This window comes from Trachurus trachurus (genome assembly GCF_905171665.1).
Source record: "Trachurus trachurus genome assembly, chromosome: 11".
In the NCBI taxonomy this organism is placed as follows: Eukaryota; Metazoa; Chordata; class Actinopteri; order Carangiformes; family Carangidae; genus Trachurus; species Trachurus trachurus.
Window position 1 is genome coordinate 3727373 of NC_139904.1, and position 20671 is coordinate 3748043.

Below are 20671 nucleotides of genomic sequence, written 5' to 3' on the forward strand. Positions count from 1 at the left end.
TCAACGACTTTTATAAACTTGTGTTATTTCAAACCCTAACCATTTTACGAAGTAATGGATTACAAGTACTTTGCAGTTACTTTCCTCTCTCCTGTGTGAACTTCACTTCCTGTCTCTCTGAGTTTGTGTTTGAACTTTTCACAGCTGTTTGATCGTCTCTTTAAACTTTGACAACGCCGGCGCTCTGTGCCAGAATTAAGTGACCCCCACCACACACACACACACACACACACACACACAGACACACACACAGACACACAGACACACACACGCTGGGTTTATCCTCCTCTCTCCACGCATCACAGGCTGATAGTGACGGAGCGGAGGCCGATGTTTGCTAATGATTAGTGGAGATTGTTTCAGCTCAGTTGTAAAAGCCGCGTTTAAAAGCTGTATTTATTGTTCCATTTGCACATTTTGCGAGTGTGTGTTTGAGAGAGGACTAATCATTATTAATTAGGGTCATTGTTCCTGTGTGTGTCTGCGTTTTTGTGTGTTTCTTTGGTGTGCAGATGTGTGTATGTGTGTGTTTGTGTGTGTGTGTGTGTGTGTGCAGCCCTGAAGCCATACTCAGCAAGCTGTGACAAAGGTCCATTACCTTGTCTGATCACAATGGCCTGTGATCTATTAGCATCGTCTAAAAGCTACATTAGGATGAAGTGGAGACGCTCATAAACAGAGACGCTCTGATCAGGCCTTTTTAATGGGTTCACTGGTTTTACATGGAACCCTCTCTCTGGCTTATTCCCCCCTGGTTTGTAGGTTAATGCATTTTCAAGTACCCACCAGACAACACTCAATCCACAATGAGGCGTATACATCAGCCATTTAATCCGAGACCAGCGCGGACCCACCAGTGAATTCAGATGGAGGGTGAATAGCAGCTGTTGTTGTTGTGCTATTGAGATATTAATTCTGTATCTGCTGATGTGCAAAGCTAATGAGGCAGCTGGAGAATAATGTGCAACACCTCTCTGGTAAAAATATGGAGGAGGAGGAGGAGGAAGGCCCGAGAAACGTCTCCATTTGGACGTGATCGCAGCTTCTAAGAGACAAGTGTGTGTGCACGATGGTGAATATTTGTAGAGGAACAAAAGATTTGTAGGTTGATTGAACATATATCACCATATTATATCTACGGTGGCCCTGAAGGCTCAACTCACTGCCGCTTCAGAAAAAGACACAGAAAGACACAAAATGTGCAACGAACTGAGAAAACAACAACGTCATCAGTTTACTGTAAAAACTTCCAGCTCAACAGGAAGTGTTTCTGGGGAGATGATAAAGTGAGGGACCAATCTGGGGACACATTGAAGCGAAGGGACCGGTTGGGGACACAATAAAGCGAAGGGACCAGTTGGGGACACGATAAAGCGAGGGACTAGTTGGGGACACGATAAAGCGAGGGACCAGTTGGGGACACGATAAAGCGAGGGACCAGTTGGGGACACGATAAAGCGAGGGACCGGTTGGGGACACGATAAAGCGAGGGACCTGTTGGGGACACGATAAAGTGAGGGACCAGTTGGGGACACAATAAAGTGAGGGACCAGTTGGGGACACGATAAAGCGAGGGACCGGTTGGAGACACGATAAAGCGAGGGACCGGTTGGGGACACGATAAAGCGAGGGACCAGTTGGGGACACGATAAAGCGTGGGACAAGTTGGGGACACAATAAAGCGAGGGACCGGTTGGGGACACGATAAAGCGAGGGACCAGTTGGGGACACGATAAAGCGTGGGACAAGTTGGGGACACAATAAAGTGAGGGACCGGTTGGAGACACGATAAAGCGAGGGACCAGTTGGGGACACGATAAAGCGAGGGACCGGTTGGGGACACGATAAAGCGAGGGACCGGTTGGGGACACGATAAAGCGTGGGACAAGTTGGGGACACAATAAAGTGAGGGACCGGTTGGAGACACGATAAAGCGAGGGACCAGTTGGGGACACGATAAAGCGAGGGACCGGTTGGGGACACGATAAAGCGAGGGACCGGTTGGGGACACGATAAAGCGAGGGACCAGTTGGGGACACGATAAAGCGAGGGACCGGTTGGGGACACGATAAAGCGTGGGACTAGTTGGGGACACAATAAAGCGAGGGACCAGTTGGGGACACATTAAAGCGAGGGACCAGTTGGGGACACGATAAAGCGAGGGACCAGTTGGGGACACATTTAACATGAACATTAAATTACAAAGTCTCTAAATACAATGCAAACAATAGACAAAAACATTATATAACAACCTGTGTACAACAAGAGCAGGTCTGTATTTGGCTTTGAGCTTTGAATGTAAAAACTTTACTTAAAAGAAGCCAACAGTCTTTTTTACTCTTTGGCTCTGAAGCTTCAAACTTTCACAGCTTGTTTCCCTGTTTTGTTTCCACTCTGAATCACTTGTTTTATTGTCATTTTACTGCTGAAATAAAAAATAAAAGCGGTCTGAAGCCCAGTTTGCTGCGTATAGCGTCGGCTCCACTCCACAGATTTAAAGCCTCGTCTCTCCACCTTTGATCCGTCTCCACAGTGACGTGAAGATGGAGAGAAAACTTTGCGTTGCTCTTTGTGTTTTATTTCTCTGCTCCTGGATTCAATGAGATGAATAAATCATATTCAGCTACTTCAAAGCTTCTTTTTTTTTTATCATCATGTCATGTGTGCAGCTTCAGACCTGAATGGAAATGAGGAGCAGACTTATGCATGAGGCCTGATGGACATAAAAGAAATGTTATTAAGAGGGAACAACACTGGAATCAATAGAGTGAACTTGAAACACGGTGGAATACATTTGCAGCGGACGGATAATTAACGCACACGCGCTCATATCTGCGGCGTGAACTCGTCTCTTCATTATGTTTTTCCCGTGTGATTCCTGAGATCCGCGGCGGCCATAATGGTCGGACGAGTCTTCAGAGGAGAGATGAGATGAGTCGAGTGTAAACGCTCCGGTGTTTGATATGCAGAGCGGCAGCAGCAGCACCGAGAGAGGCTTTTATTGTGGAAGAATTATCATAAGCTCCCCCACTTCCTGTAGAGGGACCTGCAGACTGAGGCCAGGTCACCGGGCAGCAGACGATAGGAAAAAGAGAAGAGAAGAAGGAGGAGGAGAGGAGGAGGTGGAAGAGGAAGAGGAGGAGGAGAAGGAAAGAAGAAGAAGAGAAAGAGGAAAGATAAAAGAAAAGAAAAGAAAACTGGAAGAGGAAAAGAAAGGAATGGAAGAAGGGGAGAAGGAAGAAGAAGGGGAAGAAGAGGAAGGAAAGGGTAGGGGCAGATTAGGAAAAGAGGAAGAGGAGGAAGAGAAAGAGGAAAAGAAAAGAGAGGGAGAAGAAAGACAGGAAAAGAAAGGAGAGGAAGAGTAAGAAGAAGAGGGCCGGAAAGGGAGAGGAGAGAGGTGTAAAGAAGAAGAGGAAGAAAAGGAGGAAAGGAAAACAGAAGAGAAGAACAGGAATAGCGAAGGAAAGGAAGTAGTGGAGAAGGAAGAGAAGAAGAGGACTCGAGAAGAAGTTGAAGAAAAGGAGGAAAGGAAAAGAAGAAGAGGAGGAGAAAAGTGAAAAGAAACTAAAGGAGAGATTAAAGGAGAGGAAGATTAGGAGGAGAAGGAGGGAAAGAAAGAAGAGGAACAGAAAAGGAAAAGATGGAATGAAGAAGAAAAAGACGAAAGGAAAAAAGAGACGGGGCGAGGAAAATGAAGGAAAGGAGAGGAAGAGCACAAGAAAAGAGAGAGGGAAGATGAAGAGGAAAAGAAAGGAGAGGGAGAGGAAAGGAAAGGAAAAGAAGAGGAAGAAGAAAAGGACTGGAAAGGAAGAGGGAAAAGGAGAGAAGGAAGAGAGAAATGAAGAACAGGATGAGGAAAGGAACGGAAGTAGTGGAGAAGGAAGAGAAAGAAGAGTAGAAGTGGAAAGGAAAGGGTAGGAAGAAGAGGACTGGAGAAGAAGGTGAAGAAAAAGAGGAAAGGAAAAGAAGAGAAAAGGGAAAATAAACTAAAGGAGAGACTGAATGAGAGGAAGGGAAATAAAGAAGAGGAAGAGAATGGGAAAAGATGGAATGAAGAAGAAAAAGACGAAAGGAAAAAAGAGAGGGGGCGAGGAAAATGAAGGAAAGGAGAGGACGAGCACAAGAAAAGAGAGGGGGAAGAGGAAAAGAAAGGAGAGGGAGAGGAAAGGAAAGGAAAGGAAGGAAGAGGAAGAAAAGAAAGGAGAAGAAGGGGAATTGAGGAAAGGAAAGGAAGTAGTGGAGAAGGAAGAGAAAGAACAGTATAAGTGGAAAGGAAAGGGTGGGAAGAAGAGGACTGGAGAAGAAGGTGAAGAAAAAGAGGAAAGGAAAAGAAGAGAAAATGGGAAAGAAACTAAAGGAGTGACTGAATTAGAGGAGGAGGAGGAGGAGGAGCAGGGAAAGAAAGGAGAGGAAGAGAAAAGGAAAAGAAGGAATGAAGAAGAAAAAGACGAAAGAAAAAAAGAGAGGGAACGAGGAAACGGAAGAAGGAGAGGAAGAGGACAAGAAAAGAGAGAGGGAAGAAGAATAGGAAATGAAAGGAGAGGAAAGGAAAGGAAAGGAAAGGAAGGAAGAGGAAGAAAAGAAAGGAGAAGAAGAGGAAATTAGGAAAGGAAAGGAGTGGAGAAGGAAGAGGAAGAAGAGAAGAAGTGGAAAGGAAAGGGTGGAAGGAAGGTGAAGAAAAAGTGTAAAGGAAAAGAAGGAGGAGAAGAAGAAGAGAAAGGTGAAAAGAAACTAAAGGAGAGATTAAATGAGAGGAAGAAGGGGAGGGGGGAAAGAAAGAAGATGAAGAGAAAAGGAAATGAGGAGATGAAGGAGAAATAGAGGAAAGGAAAAGAATAGAGGGAAGAGGAAAAGAGAGAGAGAAGAGGAAGAGGAGGAGAGGAAGTGTGAAGAAGCTTCCAGCTCATTAAACCTGTCGGTCGTGATGTTCATGTAAAAACCTGAACTCATGTGTGAGTGTGTGTGTCTGTCCATGTGTGTGTGTGTGTGTGTGTGTGTGTGTGTGTGTGTGTGTGTGTCCGTGTGTGTGTGTGTGTGTGTGTGTGTGTGTGTGTGTTGCCGGGTGATGGATATGTGACAGTCGACCATATGGACGCCGTCACCGTGGTAATCGAATGAGGTCGACATCTGGGAGATGACTTACGACCGTCGGTGACATCATCAGCGTCACTCTGCCAACACATTTAACTGATGAGGAGGATGAAGATGAGCAGACAAGACACGACACGGATCCACGGACCGGACCGGACCGGACCGGACGAGCTGTCCATCACCTTCTGTCGTCATGGTAACCTTTATTAATCGGACTGCGTCAAACAGGATGTAAAGGTTTGAGGTGACATCACATGACATCATACCCACTTTATCTTTCTGATACTAATCGATCGAGGAGCGTTTCAACAAATTCAACACTCAGTGGACAAATCTCATTAATTTCTAAATGGGGCTTTTATTCTGAAATTTGTTGAAAAATTTGTTTTTTTCTCACACATATCTGAAAATCACAACACTGAAATAGTATATTTACCTTCAGAACTGATAATAAATATTATGATGATGCAATTAAAAAGGCTTGAAAATTGGTTTGGAACTTTTTTAGGGGGTCCTCATTATTGCTTAGAAAATGTGCAGGGGGTCCAGTGCCCCAAAAAGATTGAGAACCTCCGTACTGTAGGATACCAACTTCTACTACAAGTAACTTTAGCAAGTCATTAAAGGGACATTGTGTAACTTCTCCTGTTATCTATTCACGAAAATCGATTATTTGGTTCAAAAGTCTGTTTTTCTTTAATCAGTAATCACCCCCATCAGGAGGAATGGAGCGTTACACTGATGCTGCATTCACCTGCAGTCGGGCAGACGGCCGTCGCTAACAAACCAGATGTCATTTTAGTCACAGAAGTCCAGAGAAAGCCGGTAAAACGTGGGTCAGGTAAACAATACCACATCGCCATGACAACATATTGTCACGTGTATTGTTTTTCCTCGTGCTGACGGACCACTTGTTTACATAGAGGCTTGTTTATGCCGTTATGTGCAGCGGCTGTTGTCCGTCTGCCATCTGCCCAATTTCACGTGAATGCAGCATGAAAAATACTAATAATAATAGAGTTGCTTGAGATATACAACCGCAACGCTAGATGGGAGTAATTCCTACACAATGTACCTTTAAAAATGAATAGATAACGTAAACGACGGGGGAAAAAAATCACCATCAAACAAATAAATTGGTCTGTAAACAAAGATGGCCGACACCTCTGTGGCTCCGCCCACATGGTTTTTGAATGAGCTGCTCTAATGTTGCCATTTTTTTTGCCAAGTTAATCCATATATGGTCAAAGAGGAGGAGCCTGTGTAGAGCTGAGACTGTCACTCAAAGAGGCCACGCCCCCAATTATACAGAACTTGCAGCTTTAATTTCTCACTGCTTGAGACTCACCCTAGTGGTCAGGAACAGGAAGTGCAGCTGCAGATGCTTCATGTTTGGAGTAAAACTGGCTCCATGTTCTTTACGATTCCTCCTCTGCCTGTTTGGTTTTTTCTGTCGTGTTTGTTTTTCACTCATTAAAACGTTCGTCTCGTTCGCAGCGGCCGTTAAAACAACGCAGCCAGGCGATACTCGAGCTTGATGTTTATCTTCACCTGCCAGGTGATCCCTGACTGCAGCCGCTGTCTGTTTCCACTCAGACGCCACATAATGAGGAAAGAATTTACTGTACATGTGAGATGATCCTGCAGTAAAGTGAGACGAGGGCTGGGTGGTTATGTAATTACCACGGACAGACTGAGGATCCATGGCCCATCCGCTTCAGTCCTGGGTCAAACAAACAGCTCTGATTTATTCAAATGGATTTAAAGAGTCTGGGAAACAGGGCCGGTTCTAGGCAGCATATATGAGGGGGCAGTCAGAAATGTGAAGGGGGCATCATGTGAACACATCATGCTCCAGCACTTTTTTTCTCCGTGCTTATAGTAACTTTATTGAATTGGGTTGTTGGCTATGTGTCCAACCCCAACCTGGAGAAGTGGATTGCACTTTGTCAGGCCTCTACCTTCAGACCTGTCCAAATAGGGGCCGGGGGGCCAACCAGGGTCTTAGAGCCCAAATTTGTTACTGTCGTAATGCAAAGAGCCACATTATATGGGGGGGTTAGGGGTGCATATACCTGAAGATGCATTGCAAACCCACAGGGGGTGAAAAAGGTGAGTAGCTAAACACTTAGGCGGGTCTGAGGGTATCCCCCCCTAGAAAATTTTTGTGATTTTAAATTGTGAGTGAAGCATTCTGGTGTACTCTGAGAAGAGGGGGGGGGTCTACTATGGTCAAGATTTACAAAACAGAAAGGTAGTCAGTAGGTGGATTTTTGTGCTACTGCAGATAATTTTGTCAACTTGTAATGTACACATTTTTTGAGTATATTAAAATGTGCTTTCTCAACTTCTAAAATTTTGATTTGAGGTGGCAAGACATTTATTTGAGGGGGCGTTGCCCCCTCTTGCCCCTGCGTAGAGCCGGCCCTGCTGGGAAACGTCTGTGGTGTCAGGAGAAAACGAACTGATTATCAACAACAAGAGCAACAACGGAGCTGAAGCGTCTCAGGCTGAACTCTCTCTGAGCAACAGATCAGACACATGACGACAGCAGCATCATCTCCCACCGACGGCTCAGAGTTTCCCCGGAGGGAAATCCTCTTTGTCCGGGGCCGCGCGAGCCCGTCGCGTCTTTCAACAGGATATCCCAACAGAAGGTGAGGTCAACTATGAGCAAACTCCGCACAATAGGATCTGGATCTGGATTTTGATGTCTCGCAGAGCGGTCGGACAACATTCTTTGAAGATTTCGCCTCCTCCCTCCGTCGAGTCTGTGAGAGTTAATTAAACATTGAGCGGCGTGGGGTCAAGCTTCGGCTCCCGGTGAAAAAGAAAAAGGACTTATTAAAAAATCATCTCCACTGGATGTTGCATGAATTATTTGTTGAGATTTCAGCTCGGTCAACAAAAGAAAAGCATCAACTCCAACAACGTCTTAAAAATCTAAATGATCGTTCAAGTGCTTTTCTCTTTAACTGACTCCTCAATCACTTCAGCTGCTTTCAGTTTTTCAACTTTCAGCGCTTATACCTAAACGGACACTTCAGCTTCGTCCACTTCGTCTAAACTCCTTTCAGTTATCAATTCTTCACTTTTAAACCACAACAAAACTCGAGCTCTTCTAACTAAACACACTTCACCTGTTTTCAGTGCTCTGACTGTTTCACCTGCAGAACATTTCAACTTGAAGTTGAAGTTGAAGGTTCAGCTGAAGTTGAAGGACTGAAACTTCAGCTGAACCTTCAACTATTCATCACTCAGTGTTTGTATTTAAAGTAACACTTTTTAACACAAACACTGAGTTTGTATTACATCAGCCAGAGTTTTGATTTGATTCACCTGCACTCTTCAGCTGACGCTTAAACCTCTACAACTTTCCAATGTTCATATACAATACACTTCAACTCCTTTCACATTTCAGCTGATAGTTACGTAATTGCCAAAATTTATTTACTTGAAGAAGCACTTTTTTCAGTTTTTTTTTTCAATTTCAATTATTTTCAGAGCTTCAACTTTAACCTTCAGCTGTTCAATAACCAGGTCTTCAGTTTTGAACAACAACAACAACCTTCAGCTTTTTTACGAAACTTCCACAACTTTCCAATGTTTATACACAACAGGCCTCAACTCCTTTCACACTTCAGCTGATTTGATTGATTTTGAATGATATTTATTGACTCGAAGAAGCACATTTACCACCGACACTTCATCTGACATTTCAACTTCTTTCAGGGCTTCAACTTTGACCTTCAGCTGTTCAATTATCAGGTCTTCTTTTCAACAACAACAACCTTCAGCTTTTTTTTTTAGCTTCCACAACTTTCTCATGTTCATATACAACACACCTCAACTCCTTTCACAATTCAGCTTATATGCTACCTAACAGTCAACATTTATTGACTCGAAGAAGCACATTTACCACCGACACTTCATCTGACATTTCAACTCCTTTCAGGGCTTCAACTTTGACCTTCAGCTGTTCAATTATCAGATCTTCACTTCAACCTTTTTCAGTGCTCACACACTTCAGCTCTCTCCTTTTCAATATAGTCGCTTGAACTGGCACAGATGTCTCCTCAGGTCATCAACTACCTACACTCCATCTGAAAACTCTCAAAACGACACTTCAGCTTCCTTCACTTTCAACTTTTAACACCAGTTTCAATCTTCCACCTTAATTTTAATTAATATTTTTTTTCACAGAGCGTTTTCTGTGAGAGCTACATGGATGTCGGTAAATGTTTGCGTTATTTTTCATTTCCCTCTTGAGTGAGCTGGCAGCGCGCTCTAGCAGGAGCCGAGCTGTTGGCTGCCCTTCCGTGTCTTCTGTTGTTGTTTTCTGGAGGCCTCAATGGGACGGCTAGTTTGTGAAATGACGGGACATGCCAACAAATTGCATCACTTCTGGCTCAGCGGCCAAGGACAATGCCATGCCATATGCCAATCGGGGGGGTTACGGGTAGAGGGGATGAATGGGTCTCATTTCCATGTGCTCCCTTCGAAGCCTCACCCCTCCACCCCCAAAAAACAGCCCCACTCCAAACTCTGTGTTGCCCCCCGACACCACCACCACTTCCATAAAGCCCCATTGGTGGTGTTGGCCTTGGCCAGTGGTGTGACACAGACATACGAGCTGACACATCGGCCATTAGCCTCAACAAAACAAAACATCCAGAGATTCATTTCAATACAACACCCCAACCCACCAGAGATGGACAGAGTACTCCACCCCAGTACTTGAGTAAGAGTACAAATACTACTGGTCAAATTTTACTCTGTTACAAGTAAAAGTAGCTCAGTCGACATTGCTTTTAAAGGTACTTACCTATCCAAAAGTACATGCTTTGTAAATTTACTTTAAGGAAAAGTAAGAGTAAATTTCTTATTTTTCACATCAATGAATTACTATATTTTTTTCTAAATGAATTTAAGGAGCTTTTAACTCTTGTTTCTGAGAATGAACTCTTTGAAAGCAGCTGCACTGATGTGCTGCTTTTAGGGGTCAGGGTTTCCTTCTTTGACAAACACAGCTTGTGTTCAATAGGATTTTAGTATTTGTATTTGTCTTTGTTAGTGTTTGTAAAATAAAATATCATTGCCGGCATCTTCTCCCTCTTGCGTTTGTTTGTCAGAAAACTGAGCCAGTTCTGACAGAATTAACTCGACTAAAAGTAAAAATATTTGTCTTGTAAATGTAGCCTATTCAAGTAAGAGTAATAAGTACCAAAGAAATCTAATACTCAAGTAAAGTACAAATCCTCTGAATATGTACTTACAGTAAGTACAGTACTCAAGTAAATTTACTCCATTACTGTCCACCACTGCCCCCCCCCCCCCCCCCCCAAATCAGAGTGACTCATACTGTACGTTCAGTTTCTCACCAGCATCAGCATCATTTCCTTTTATTTAAAAAGCTTGTTTAAAAACAAGAGTTTTGTAACAGAAACTTGGTCACTTGTCAAAAACTTTTATTTATTTCACTTTTATTTTATTTCCTCTCTCTTTAGAGGATCCTTTGTACCTTTAGCCATCAGGTTTTTTGATGCTTCTGCAAATGGTAGATGAGCTGACAGACTCACGGATTAATAAAGTAATCTGTACTCGTATTCGTATTAAACTGTTTCAGTGTCAACTTCTATTGGTTTTTGACTTTCTACATCTTTGTTGTGCAAACTCTATTATTTTGTTCTATTTTGTATTAACTTGTGAACAGTTTCGACTTTCAAACCTTTTTGTATCTTCTCTCTTTTTTGTCTTGTTTTGTATGAACTCCCAACTTCCCATCAATTTTTTAAAATACTTTTACTTCAACTACTTTTTATTCATACTTAATTCATATTTTTACTTCCTGTTTAGTGTTTATTTTACATTTACATTGAGTCATTTTTCAGACACTTTGACTCAAACCAAATCAGGAACATCAGCTGCTTCAGTGTTTGATTTTTCCATTAATATACCTATATATTTTTTTATTCAACTGAAATTATATTTATTTGTAGGCTAATTATGATGCTGAAATTGGGTTTTTCCATTTCTTTTTTCTTTCAAATAAAGCTCATTATTCTTGTGTGATTTGTGGGATTTTGATTTATGGGATGGGTTTAGTTTTAAAAATACCTTGTTTTCCTCTGTTGTATGTGGAGCAGATGCAGTGTTTTTTTTTTGTTTTTTTTGGAGTTTGGACACTTGTTCTGCAGCAGAACAAACCACAGACCGACTCAGTGTGAGGCAGCAGCAGCAGCAGCAGCAGCAGCAGCAGTGATTTAAGAGCTGTTTCTGCGTTGACACGATACAAATGAGGATGGCACTGGAAGGTCAAGCAGCCCGCGCCGGCGCCATAATCGTGCTAATTGGGACAATATGTGCGTGATAAATCAGCTCAGCATCATCCAAAGGCTTTTATTCTGAAAAACAAAAACAGAAAAGTATCATTAGCCTATAATCAGCGCTCGTGGTTCAACGCGAGCGTTTTCACTGTTTTCATTGTTGAAGTGTTGTTGCTGTGACCATATGTTTTTAAAGAGCATATGCTCAATGCTGCTGAGGGAGGGAGGGGGGGTGAGGAGGGAGGGAGGGATGAAGCTGTGAGAGGGTTTTAACCTTCTACGTGGGGGAAGTTGTGCAGTTAATACTCCAGCCACCTCCACTGGGCCGGTGCCAAGTGTTCCTCCAGTCCCGGTTAGGAGGAGGAGGAGGGGGGTGGACCAGACCCCACAGATGCTTTCTCTGGGCCCGGCCCCCCCACCCTCCCCTCCACCTCACAGCCAGATGCTGAGAGGATAAACTCCAGGACCACAGCATCAAGGTTGTGTCCAAAACTGGAGCCTGAGATATTAGTCACAGAGCGGCCGTGATGAACGACGTACGGCAGGTTGAGTTCTGGCTCCACGACGCCGGAAAACACAAGACGACACAAAGCTAAAAGAGTTTCAACTAAAAGTTCAACAATGTTAATAACATAAATGGGCCTAATAACAGTTAATAACGTTAAGTTGTTTACCAAACTAAACTTTAACTGAAACAGAGATTTCTGCAAAACATCATAAACAAGTTAAAGTAGCCTATGATTTATAGCCTAACTTTATTTAATTCCTGAACAACAGATAAGCACAAAATTAAAGGAAACATGCTCAAAATATAAAAAGAAAGAAGCTGTTTGACTTAACTAAAGTGATGGCATTATTTTCTGACTTTTTTATTTAGGCTATCAATTCATTTTTAATTTAGGTTGGAGGTGCTACATTTTCTAAATGTAGATTATAATCTTACATGTTATTTAGCCTACAGTATAGGCCATATCATTGACACATAGGGTATTCAATAATTTTATTTTTTAAACGTTGCCTGGCTACAGATTTTAGCTTAGCAGCTAGCTATCAGGAAACACTCCAAAACCTTTTTTTTTTTTTAAACATTTGCCAAGCTAAGCTAAGGTGGCTAACCAAATCCAATTTAAAGATAAACTCAGAGGCTAACGTTGGTTTGCTAAACTGGCAAATTTGATTAACAAAACATTTGGATGCACCAGGCTACAGGCTAAATAGGCTACAAAGTGCAATATAGGCTACATTTGCTAGCTGTAGCAATCAACAGATAAAACCTTAAACACATTAAAAAATGGAAAAAAAGAGCTGCTAGGCTGTCGTCTTTTAGCTTTGACAGCCGCTAGCCTATCACAATAGTTGTTTGATTAAAGCTAATGTTAGCATGCAAGTTTGGCTAGTGGAGGTGGTGGAGGGCCGTTGGATTATTTGGGGTAGCGTTTTGCTCACTTGGTAGAGCTGCCACATCATGTTGCTACAGTCCTCACAGCAGGCGGCCCCAGTTTGAATCCCGCATCGGGCAGCCCTTTCCTGCTGGTCATTCCCCCTCTCTGCCTCCCCATTTCCTGTTCTCTCGACTGTACTATCAATTAAAGGCAATAAAAAGCCCCAAAAATATAGCCTACTTCAAAAAAAAAAAAAATCAGGTGGGTTAGGCTATTTGTGGGTTGTTTTAAAGAAAGAAAGAAAGTTGTTGAAAACATCCCCAAGAGTAATACAAAAGATAAGAAAAATACATGTAGCCTAATTTCAACAGTATTAGGCCTATGCCTCTTCTTATATTAGGCTATGTAATTTTCACACTTGGCATCCCTCAGGCCGGAGTGGACCCTCTGGCATATTGGTATGGTAGCCTATATTTGACACCCCTGGGCTAATATATAGGCTAGGCTAGGCTAACTGTCATAGGCTTGATTAAAAATATATTTAAAAAACAAGTTTAAACACCAAAAACACCTGTATCCTATATTTCCATGTATCCTGTTTTATTCCATCAATAGCCTATTTGTTAATAACAGACTTGATGTCATGATGTCATAGAGACTATTATACTAATATGATGTAATGACCCTGTGTGCAGGTGTTTGTCTGTTTCCCAGCAGCGTTGCACCTGTTCCTGATGATGAAGAAGAAGATGACGATGATGATGATGAATCTCATTAATCTGCCTCCAAGTCAAAACCAAAGAAACAAAACAAACGGAGCTCACTCAGTGAAGAAAGTGATTGGAAGCTTCCAGCTCTGCTAACGAGCTGTTTACAGAAACCAGAAACCAGACGGAGAGAGAGAGACACAGAGTCAGTCACATTAAAACCAGTAGGTAGGCTACATTTATACACAGGAAGTGTTTTAATTTGAAAATCCCAACAACCTGCTGCTGTCTGGTTGTTGTGGGAACCTGTCATAATTATACATGCAGATTAATTCTATCAATCTTACATAATCAGTTTCTCTCTTTTTACAGATAATATAGAAAGGGAGGAGGTGTTGGTGGGGGGGTGTTGGGGTGAGGTGGGGGGGTTGGAGACCTGTGGATGATTAGCTTCTTTTTGTCCTCTGTTTTTTCTCTGCTTTATTTTCCCTGAGAAGATTAAATATTTCTGCTTGAGAAAATCTTTTTAAGCTGCCACTGACTGCTGTCCCCCCCCCCACCTCCATAACTGCCCCCCCCCCCCCCTTCCAAAAAAAAAAAAAAGCTCTCCCCCCATCTTGTCTTTCCCCCAAAACGTGGTGAAAAAATGTAATCTTCTAACAAAGAATAGAAAAGAGCGGCTATAGAGGAATTTTTTTTTTTGCAGCGAGTGGCCTCTTTATTGGGGGGGTTGGGGTGGGGTGGATGGAGGGGGAGTGGGGGGGTGGGGGCTCCTCCACAGTGTCCACACACAACAGGGCTCCAATCTGTCAAATAATTAGCCAGTGTGCAGGGACAAAGGTTTTTATTTGCCCGAATTTCATACATCAGTGCTTGAATACATCATCAGTGTATTGTGACGGGTCCTGGGAACCGGAGCGACGGAGGAACGACGAGGATTTATCAGGATTAATGCAGAGTAGAGGCTATATAAACATATATACTGCAGACCAGCGACCTGTATTTTTATGTTAATGAGGAATAATAATAATAATAATCATAATAATAATGATACAGTGAAGTTGATATGACGCGTCAATTAAAAGATTAAAACTTTTTTTTTTGTAAAGTGAAACAAGAATAAATCTGAATAATTCATATTTTAATAAAATAGGCCTACTGTACATGTGTGTGTTTTAGCATTAGTTAGTGTGTTTGTTGTGTTTCAGGTGAGTTTTACCTGGAGCTCACAGTTCAAAGTTCATTAGCATTAGAAGCTACACTAAAACACATGAAAACACACTCATTAAAATGTTCATACGTGGATTTAAAATTCATGTAATTATCACTTTGATTTGATTGATGGTTAAAAAGTTGAAGGTGCTGAATCATAAAGTTAAGACGCAGCCAAAAAAAAAAAAGAAGAACTTGATTTAAAAAGAAAACAAGAAAAGAGGAAGAAGTGTTGGTTAGAAAGACAGAATTACACAAAATAACACAATAAAATCAATAAATCAGACAAAAGAAAATAGAAACTACAAAGATAAAAACGCTGAAATTAAGGGTTTACTGTAAACCTGTTTTGTGTGTCAGTAAGTGTTTTAAACAACTCAACAAACAGTTATGACGCTGCCACTGATTCATAAATCAACTTAATAAAATGTATCATTGATCATTTAATCAATAAAATGTCAGAGGGTCGACAACAGAGTTTCTCATGAAAAATTAAAGAGATTCATTTCACAATGATGTGAAATAGAAAATAAATCAGCAGCTAACAAGAAAATTATAATAGCCTATAAGTCACTTAGTACAAAAACTAAATAGTTTCCAATTTTCAATCGTCAATAATCATGTCAGATCAATCAGAGAACAAAAGTGATGATTAATGACACCATATATACTATAAAATCTAATGTGTTATTGTATTTAATTTATTTATTTTTACAGTAAAACATCATTACACAGCGTCTGTATCTGTTGCCATAGTAACAGCAGGTGTCAACATCAGTCGATATGAGTATATTTCTTTACTGTAACTCGTTAGCTAAAGTTTCTGATTGTGTGTGTGTGTGTGTGTGTGTGTGTGTGTGTGTGTGTGTGTGTGTGTGTGTGTGTGTGTGTGTGTGTGTGTGTGTGTGTGTGTGTGTGTGTGTGTGTGTGTGTGTGTGCGTGTGTGTGTGTACTTCAGGTGTCTGCTGGATATTCAGACGACTGAGTCTCTGAAGCTTTAGTTGTCCCAGAGTGAAACTCCTCTTGCTCCTCCTCCTCCTCCTCCTCCTCCTCCCTCTCCTCCTCCTCCTCCTCCTCCTCCTCCTCCTCCTCCTCCTCCTCCTCCTCCTCCTCCTCCTCCTCCTCTTGTCTGTCGTCGTCTCGTCTTCTTCTTCTTCTTCTTCTTCGTCGTCTTTGTTCGCTCTGATTGAAACTTTCTCCTCAGGATTAGATCGATCCTGTTCCTGTTACAGGACGAGTTTCGTCTGTGAATGAGTCTCAGGTTTTATAGTCGACAGGATCAGAGGAGCTGCCGGTGGAGTTACGTTGGCTTTTTCTTTCTTCTTTATTAAGAGCTTTAAAGTCTGACTTTTATAATACACCTGGTCCAGTCTCTCTCATTATATATATAAATAAATAAAAACTCATCATCACGTTAATATTAAATTACATTTTCATCATTAATCACAGTTTCGGTTTGATATTTCTCAGATTCTGCATTTTTAGTTTGTTAGGTTTTTAGTTTTTTTTCCCTCTTTTACTAAAAACTGACTTGGCTGCTGTTTTTGTGCACATTATAAACACACACACACACATGAAAACACACACACATGCACTCACACACATGATCAGTGTGTTATTTACAGTAATACACAGGGTGGTTTTCCAGAAGGGAACAGGAACATTAAAACGCCTCGTTCACAAAAACAACATTTAACACGTCAGGAAACTAAAATATTTCAACTGAGGAGGAACCACGGCCGCTGCTGTGTTGTGTTGTGTGTCTGTGTTGTGTTGTGCTACATGTTGTGTGTCTGTGTTTGTGTTGTTGTGTTGTTGTGTGCTTCTGTCTTCACCCTGACCACCTGTGACACCTCATTAATGAGTTAATTAGTCAGTGCATTAATCATTCTGGCCTCGCCCACAATGTGACGACGAGACACCGACACACACAGAACACACAGAAACAGATGCAAACAGAAGCTTTTATATGTTTGTATATATAATAAACATATGATACATGAATAAATCTAATATATTTATACAAACATCCCAAAGCCTGAGAGTTATATGTAGCTATATGTTCATTTAGTAAATGTATAAATATTGATATTTGAATTTAATAAGAAATCATCAATAAAATCAGAGAATCGTTTAAAAAATGTTTTACAAATTTGTCCTTTAAATAAAGTCGAACTAATGTAGAACTTCATATATCCATGTAAATATATTAAATATAACATAAACATAATATATAGGGTTAGGGTTATCATCATAGATTATCAGTTCAAAAACATGTTTTATTACACATTATTGTTACTAATTAGTGCTATCAGTTCAAATGTTTGATATTTTTATAAACATATACGTCATTTTTATGTAATAATGTAAACACATGTAGCCTACCTACCCATGTTTTAATATATGTTTATTTGTGCAGGAACATGTATATAACTTGTGTTTTTACACATTCATGTAAGTTAGGCCTGTTAAAAAAACAAAATGTGTATATAACATGTGTTTTTACATATTTCTTTACACCTATTTTATTATTATTTATTATTAGTGCAGAGGCATGTGTGTGTGTATATATAACCTAAGTTTTATCTCATTATTATACATTATCAATGCAGGCACATGTATATAACTTGTTTTATACATATCTTAACACATTAATGTAAGTTAGGCCTATTAGTAAAAAACAAAACAAAAAACGTGTAGGCTATATAACATGTGCTTTTATATATTTCTTTACACATATGTTATGATTTTTTTAATTTTATCTCATTTTTATACATTATAAATGCAGGCACATGTATATAACCCACATTACATTAATGTCAGTTACAGGTACAGGTGTGTTTTGACATGTTTCTCAACACACACACGTCATTATTATATATTGTCAGTGCACAGACATATATATGTCTGGATAAATCAAGTTTTACCTCATTATTATACATTATAGTGTATATAACCTGTGTATTAAGTCACTGTGATTTATCATTAACTAAAGCAGCTTCGTCACCTTTAAGACAGAGAAACATATACGTCATTATTATATACTAATAATGGAAAACACATCTATCTAACCCATTTTTTAATACTTTCTTATCCATTAGGAACGCAGGAGCATGTATATAACTTCTTTTACACTTTTTATACATATCTTAACACATTAATGTAAGTTAGGCCTATTAGTAAAAATTTCTTTACACATATGTTATTATTATTTATTATTAGTGCAGAGACGTGTGTGTATTTATAAGTTTAATCTCATTATTATACATTATCAATGCAGGCACATATATAACCCACATTACATTAATGTCAGGTATGTAACGTGTGTTTTGACATGTTTCTCAACACACACATGTAATTATTATCAGTGCACAGACGTATATATGTCTGTATAGATCAAGTTTTATCTCATTATTATAGTGTATATGTATCCTGTTAGTAAAAAAAACAAAACGTGTATATAACATGTGTTTTTATATATTTCTTTACACATATTTTATTATTATTTATTATAAGGGCAGAGACGTGTGTGTATATAACCTACGTTTTATCTCATTTTTATACATTATAAATGCAGGCACATATAAACACATGCACACACCCACATTACATTATACAAAAACATATATATAACCTGTGTTTTGATGTTTCTCAACACACATATGTCTTTATAAATCAAGTTTCATCTCATTATTCTACATTATAGTGTATATAACCTGTGTATTAAGTCACTGTGATTTATCATTAACTAAAGCAGCTTCGTCACCTTTAACACACACAGAGAGAGAGAGAGAGAGAGAGAGAGACATTCTCACATCTCGTCGTCTTGGACTCAGTATTTTTTCTCTCTCTCTCTCTCTCTCTCTCTCTCTCTCTCTCTCTCTCTCTCTCTCTCTCTCTCTCTCTCTCTCTCTCAGACTGTGATTTACACTCACAACATGTTGCACAATGGGAGCCTTGTTTGCTAAATGGGATAGCCTTAATGGAGACTTATATTTCCAGGATTATATCTGTATTCAGTTGCAAATGATTTGGGAGGAGGAGGTGGAGGAGGGAGGAGGTGGGGGTGGGGGGAGGAGGAGGTGAGGGAGTGGGGGGGTGTTTCAATACTCTTCCTCTCTCTATGAATAATAGTATCATTTGAATTAAGTGGACACCTGGTGCAGTGGGTGTGGGGGGGCTGTTGACCTGCCGCCGCTGCCAACTTCCCTTTTTCCCAGCCTGTCCTTATCCAGCGCTCCGAGCCTCCGATTTCATTCTGCCTCCACTAAAATGCCACACACTTGTAACTTTAGTCCCCCCACCACCCCATCCCACCCCACCTCACCCTACCCTCCTACCCACCCCCCCTTCGGCTAAAAAAGAGCTGGAAAAAAAAGAAGTTTAAAGGGATAGTTCACCCAAAATTGAAATTTCACTCATTATCTACTCACCCTCATGTCGACTACGAGCTGTGAGAATTTTCAGAGTCCTCCATGGCTTCTCTGAGTTACGGCAGTATTTGTCCATATAATGGTTGTCAATGGATACCAACTGTCTTCGTAACAAAAAGACACACCAAAAAACATCCTAATACCTCCATGCTGCTCGTCTGTAATGTCCGTCTTGTGTTGAATCCCCGAAATGCGAAATTGTCCCGAAAAAAATTTAATAAGTCTCTATTTCAAGCTTGTTTTGTAGCGGAAGCTTGTCGAAGCTCCTCTTCCCGGTTCGTCAAATTTGGACGAACTGGGAAGAGGAGCTTCCACTACAAACAAGCTTGAAATATAGACTTATTAAATTTTTTTCGGGACAATGTCGCATTTCGGGGCTTCAATACAAGACGGACATTACATACGAGCGGCATGGAGGTATTTGGATGTTTTTTGGTGTGTCTTTTTGTTACGAAGACAGTTGGTATCCATTTGCAACCAATATATGGACATGCACTGCTACGCCGAGACCCCCTGTAACTCAGAGAAGCCACGGAGGACTCTGAAACTTCTCCCAGCCCCTTATTAGTCCACATGAGGGTGAGTAGCTAGATAATGAGTGAAATTTGAATTTTGGGTGAACTATCCCTTTAAGACGAGGAGGAGGAGGAGGTGGGGGGAGGAGAAAGAGGAGGAGGGTGGAGGGAGGGGGGAGAAATTCTTATCAATCTCCTCTTAGATTTTGGGAGCGAAGTCATTTGAAAGCGCGGTGTAATGTTTCAGGGAAAACTTCCAATTAAATACTGTAAAAAAAAAAAAGATAAAATAACAGCAGCCCCCCCCCCCCCCCCCCCCCCCCCCCCCCTCCTCTCCTCCTTCCTCCTCTTTACCCCACCTCCCCTTCCCCACCCCCCCACTCCTGTTAAAGCCCCCTTTTGTTGATTTATTGTACATTACCCAGTGAGCCGTGCAGGACGGGGACGTTTCTGAGGGGTTTTCTATTTGTATGCATCCTGCGTCGGCTCCACACACAATCAGGCCTGTATTGCGTTTTGCAAATTTATACCAGGATGTAGGTTTAGAGTATCTCCCCCCTCCACCTCCCCCCACCTCCATCTCCATCCCCCTCCTCCCCCTCCTCCTCCTCCTCCCCTGAAAGAAAAAGAAAGTTTTTCAACTAAGTGTCTGCTTTCATGAGCCACAAGTGATTGAGGCTCACAAACAAAGCTTTGTTTCTAAACTCACAGATGTACGGCCTCTCCGCTGCTTTGTCCCCCCCCCCTTCACCGCCCCCGAGAACCATTCACACGTTTTCTATCAAGAGCACAACATCGGATTGTTTTGGAAAATACTTTCAGTATAGTGGACGGTCCAATAATAAAAAAATAAAAAGATAAAAAAAAGCTGCAGTTTTCCCATGCAGGACCGAATACGTCTCTTAATTAATAATAAAAACACGGAGGAAGTGAGCGGCTTGAGGAAACTATAAGGAGTATGACAACGTCGTACAGCTCGTTACTGTTTCAATCGGTCGCTGAGAG